Below are 6,579 nucleotides of genomic sequence, written 5' to 3'. Positions count from 1 at the left end.
GTGGAGGGAGACATCTCATCAAGCTGATGGCTCGTCAATCCCGTAATAAGGCACTTCCCGGAATCTTCTGCCCACAGTCAATGCCAATTCAATTTGCAGTCCAATCTGATAGATGTCAAGAAACTGCACTACATCCTCACCTAACACGAATTCTCCATCAAAGATCTTAATCAACCACAATGATCCAAATAAACCTACCGAAATCACGGGAAAATGTGGAGTACATATCTACTCAGGCTGTCAATTCAGAAAGGAATAATACAGCAGCTTTCAGCTTGATGAGATGAGTTAATTGAATTTGGGGCGGGTCTAATTTGGGAATGGGTGGGTTTTTAAATTAATTTAGGTTATTTAAAATCTGGCCAATAGAAAATTGCCACGTCATTAATTAATTTATTAATTGGATTTAAAAAGTGACCGTTAAAAATAAAGGGTAATATAGGACCTAAAGGTAGACAGCAAGGGTATTTTAGGACTAATAGGTGGATGGAGGGTACTTTTGTACCATTTTTAATAGTTCAAAGGTATTTTAGGCCCTTTTCCGTTATATATTTATTCATATTGTCATATTGAATCATATGTCAATACCATTTCATATATTTTTCATACATTATGCATATAAAAATTTAACATTACATATTTAAAAGTGCAATCTATACAAATATCATACACATTTAAAAATTATAAATATATAGTGAAGCAGACTGTCATTTATATAATTTTTTTAAAAAATAGTATAAATATAACATTTGTCTATGTTCTATATATCAAATTATAATATGACATTCATAATTCATATAATGTTCATACATGATTCATACAGTGTTCCTATATTTTTTTGTTGCATTCAAAATTTATACAAAGTGAGACAGATTTAATAATTAGTAATATTCATTGATAATTTATATAAAACCATCAGTATTCATAATAAAAAACTGGAAAATTACATAAATAATTCATAAGTTAAAAAAACATGTCATTCAACAAAAACGTACAGTGTGCGATGAAAATTTCTACTTTCTGTTACGAAATTTTGGAGTAGGATAATTGGTGGTGTCCATAACTTGTTCTTTATGAGTTCGAGGTCCACCCTTCTTTCACAGATTCACCTACGGTTTGCTTTTCTTTCCCTTTTCTCTTCTTCTCGATTTTCTTTGGCTCTTTTTTTTTTCATTTTTGATTTTTCTGTTCTAGATTTTTCTTTTGCAGATGAAGATTGAGTTTGTGTTTGAGACAAAATGTTGAAAGATGGAGCATGAAATTCCTCAGATCTTGCTTCATCGTTCAACCTTCTACTTTTACGCGGGGGTTTCATTGCCTCTGTTCGACATTATACAGATTTTTGAGTGCAAATTTGGAAGATTTTTGACCAAAACCATAGATTTTGGTGAAGAGGAATGTTAATGTTGTAGATTTTTTAGCAAAACAGCTAATGTTGGTGAAGATTAATGTTAGGCGTGCGAAATAAAGAAGATTTGGTGAGGATTTGGGGAAGAACAAGATATTTGGGGAAGATGAATTTTTTTTTAAATGTAGCGTGTGACTGTTTTAAAACAAAAACTGGTATTGGTTTAGATAGTGGTGGATAGTTATTATGGAATGATAAAATCGCTATTATTTTGTAATTTTTTTTTAAAAAGTAACTATATAATGTTTAATTTAATTAATAATAGTTAAAGAGTTTTGTTTAAAAAAGGTAACTTAAAAAAAATAATGTAATCAAATAATTTGGTTTAAAAAAGGTAACTTAAAAAATTAATTTAATTAAATAGATTGATTTAAAAAAGGTAACTGAATAATAATTAGTTAAATAAATAAATTATTATTTAAATAATTAATGAGAATAATATATTTTTTCTTGATACGCTATAACTTGATAATAATATGCTATAAGTAGTTTATTATCAAAAAGTATGTTTATAACTTGATATTTATCATCTTAAATGTGTGTGGAGTGTTATTTTTATTTAATCTAACCAAGTCGTTGATTAGCTTAACTTCGAGTAAGATGTTTTGTAACGACCTGTTTAGTCGTTTTGAGCAGCAGATTTTATTTCTGGAAAAACTGGCTGATTGTAATGTTGGTCGAACAATAGGAGGTGCCGCCTTTCTACCCCTCTTTTTTAGGGTTTTCGGATCTTTAGATGTAGATGCTTCTTTGTTTTTTGAAGAATTTTTCTTGATAGAGCTTGATTTTTTCATGACCATGGTTTGATTCAACTATAAAGAACCCAGATCTACATAGAATTTGATTATGAAATCAATAATATACATAAAAAATTTTGAACAATAATCACAGAAAATATAAAAAAACGGAAAAAAATTGAAAAATAACAATGTGGATGATGATATGCCATCACTAAAAATACAAAAAAAAAAAAAACGAGAAAAAATTGAAAAATCGTAATAAGGATGATGATATACCTGATTTAGGACTCAAATTCAGAAGAGTATTGATAATAATCCTTACAATAATTCGAATTTCAAATTTGATTCACAAATTTTAATTGAAATCAGTGGGAAAAAATTAGGAGAAGTTTTTTTTTTTGGGGGGGGGGGGGGAGGCGGAAATCTTGGGAGTAGGTAATTTGGGAAGGTGATTTTTTGGGGGAAAGGTAAATATGCATTGGGAAGGTAAATTCTGATTTACCTTGGTAAGGTAAATATTGCCTTTTTAATATTTTAATGTATAAAATTTAATTAGTATCATTTGGGATAAAAAAAAGGAATTTTTGTAATTAAATACATCAGTAGGGAATTAATGAAATTAAATAAATTAAAGTATTGTATTTTAGTAATTTTTCCTATAAAAAAGGGGATAAGGTTGGGCTGACAATGCTGGAAATATTTCATATAAAGGCCCAAAATTTGCTTTGAAGTCACAATTTTGTAAAAAGAGAATTAATCTAAGTGTAAATTAGGTATATAGCATTTTATGTAGTCATATTCTCAAGTTATGGCATAAGAGTTTGATTTGCATTGTATAACATTTAATATATCAATTTATAGCATTTTTTTAAAAAGAAAATATTGTTAATTTTAAATTATTAAAAATAGATAGTAAAACAAAAAAAATGGATAAATTAATGTTAGAGAGTGTGATGCATGAAATTAGTTATTATTAATTATTGATCACTAATTAGCATATTTTAAGGGATTTGAAATTTTTTACAGATTAGATATACCATAAAAGTCTCGATTTAGTTTTAATGATAATAAGTTATGATTTAAATCCTTAAAATACTCTAATCTGTTATTTTCTTTCCTTAAACGTGCATTGTTTTTTTTTTTTTCAGAATTGAGTATTATTTTGATATTTGAATATGTTATATTTTTTGTTTTTTTTTTTAAAAAAAATTCTTAAAATTTGACGTTGAAAACGATTAGATTTGATTTAATAAAGAATATTGTGTCAATATTAATTAAACATGGTGGCAAGTTAAATTCATCAGGTTAATTTTTAATTATGATTTGTTATGTTTTAAGTATAAATTGTTGGTTGTAATATATATTTTTTTTGTCATGTATTGAATTTTTTTTTTATTTCTGTTATATTGCAGATGCTGATATGATATATTTTTCGTGATACAATTACGATGTGTATATGATACCATGAAAAATATTAAGTAATAGTAATTTTCTTTTGATTTGTAATTAAAATGAAGATTGGTGTGATAATTAATTTATGTAGAAAATACAAAAATTTACAGATTTTGAATCATTGTGCAGTTTTGTTTGTGAAAAAGAATATGAACAAAGTCTGATAATTTGTATTAATATTTTTTGAAAGTTATATAAAATGTGAATTTTTGATAAAAGTCACTCCATATTATATTTAAATTGTCAGGTGATAAAATTTTGTATATTGATGAAATATGAAAACATATTTATGTATGTAATGTATGAATATATTGTATGAAATATGTATGAAAGCCCATTTTTTGATTGTATATATCAGTGTTTGATTTGTTATACATATATATATATATGAATTTTGTATAAAGTTTGGATTAATTGTGTATTAGATCTTTAATAAAATTGTATATGAAAGTGCTTTTTTTTATTATATGTATTAGTGAATTATATAGTATTTTTGTATGAATTGATTTTTTATAAGTGATATGTTACATATATATGAATTGTGTATAAACAGTGGATTAATTGTGTATGAAATTGGATTTTTGTTGTTGTATATATCAGTGAAATATATAGAAAGTGTGTATGAATTGTGTCTAAAATGATGTCACCCGGTCAAAAAAGAACAGCGGGAAGACCCAAATTTGAACGCTGGAAGGGGTTCGCTGATGTGAAATTCAAGAGGACAAAAAGCACATGCAGTAGATGCCATCAAGTACAAATAGTTAAATCACATGTTCTATTTTTTTATTGAATCATATTATTTTTCATACAATGTTCATACATTGTATATAAAACTGTTCATATGTTAACATTTGTTACCATTAATAAGTCATATAATATTCATATAGTATGCATACAATTATTGCATATTGAATGGGGACTATATACAAAATTTATACATTTATACAAGCAATATTTGCATATAAAATAATGTATGTTTATGTTCTACATATCAAAGTATAATATGATATAATTCATACATTTTTCATACCAGTAATATAAGTTACATTTGTTTCTGTTTTGTATTTGAAAGTATACAGTTATCATACAGAATTCATACAATAAGAGTTTAATTTGTATTGAATAAGTAATTTATGCAAAAGTCATACACATTTATTAAGGTATAATTACATATTCGGAAAAGGGCCTAAAATACCCTTAAACTATTAAAAATGGTACAAAATTACCCTCCATCCACCTATTAGTCCTAAAATATCCTTGCTATCTACCTTTAGGTCCTATATTACCCTTTATTTTTAACGGTCACTTTTTAAATCCAATTAATAAATTAATTAATGACGTGGCAATTTTCTATTGGCCAGAATTTAAATAACCTAAATTAATTTAAAAACCCACCCGTTCCCAAATTAGACCCGCCCCAAATTCAATTAACCCATCAACTTCTTTGTCCCAGCAAAAATGTGGAGGGAGACATCTCATCAAGCTGATGGCTCGTCAATCCCGTAATAAGGCACTTCCCGGAATCTTCTGCCCACAGTCAATGCCAATTCAATTTGCAGTCCAATCTGATAGATGTCAAGAAACTGCACTACATCCTCACCTAACACGAATTCTCCATCAAAGATCTTAATCAACCACAATGATCCAAATAAACCTACCGAAATCACGGGAAAATGTGGAGTACATATCTACTCAGGCTGTCAATTCAGAAAGGAATAATACAGCAGCTTTCAGCTTGATGAGATGAGTTAATTGAATTTGGGGCGGGTCTAATTTGGGAATGGGTGGGTTTTTAAATTAATTTAGGTTATTTAAAATCTGGCCAATAGAAAATTGCCACGTCATTAATTAATTTATTAATTGGATTTAAAAAGTGACCGTTAAAAATAAAGGGTAATATAGGACCTAAAGGTAGACAGCAAGGGTATTTTAGGACTAATAGGTGGATGGAGGGTACTTTTGTACCATTTTTAATAGTTCAAAGGTATTTTAGGCCCTTTTCCGTTATATATTTATTCATATTGTCATATTGAATCATATGTCAATACCATTTCATATATTTTTCATACATTATGCATATAAAAATTTAACATTACATATTTAAAAGTGCAATCTATACAAATATCATACACATTTAAAAATTATAAATATATAGTGAAGCAGACTGTCATTTATATAATTTTTTTAAAAAATAGTATAAATATAACATTTGTCTATGTTCTATATATCAAATTATAATATGACATTCATAATTCATATAATGTTCATACATGATTCATACAGTGTTCCTATATTTTTTTGTTGCATTCAAAATTTATACAAAGTGAGACAGATTTAATAATTAGTAATATTCATTGATAATTTATATAAAACCATCAGTATTCATAATAAAAAACTGGAAAATTACATAAATAATTCATAAGTTAAAAAAACATGTCATTCAACAAAAACGTACAGTGTGCGATGAAAATTTCTACTTTCTGTTACGAAATTTTGGAGTAGGATAATTGGTGGTGTCCATAACTTGTTCTTTATGAGTTCGAGGTCCACCCTTCTTTCACAGATTCACCTACGGTTTGCTTTTCTTTCCCTTTTCTCTTCTTCTCGATTTTCTTTGGCTCTTTTTTTTTTCATTTTTGATTTTTCTGTTCTAGATTTTTCTTTTGCAGATGAAGATTGAGTTTGTGTTTGAGACAAAATGTTGAAAGATGGAGCATGAAATTCCTCAGATCTTGCTTCATCGTTCAACCTTCTACTTTTACGCGGGGGTTTCATTGCCTCTGTTCGACATTATACAGATTTTTGAGTGCAAATTTGGAAGATTTTTGACCAAAACCATAGATTTTGGTGAAGAGGAATGTTAATGTTGTAGATTTTTTAGCAAAACAGCTAATGTTGGTGAAGATTAATGTTAGGCGTGCGAAATAAAGAAGATTTGGTGAGGATTTGGGGAAGAACAAGATATTTGGGGAAGATGAA

The sequence above is a fragment of the Solanum pennellii genome, chromosome 5, assembly GCF_001406875.1.
Source record: "Solanum pennellii chromosome 5, SPENNV200".
Classification (NCBI taxonomy): Eukaryota; Viridiplantae; Streptophyta; class Magnoliopsida; order Solanales; family Solanaceae; genus Solanum; species Solanum pennellii.
The sequence above is the reverse complement of the archived record's forward strand: the minus strand, read 5'-3'. Positions refer to the sequence as shown.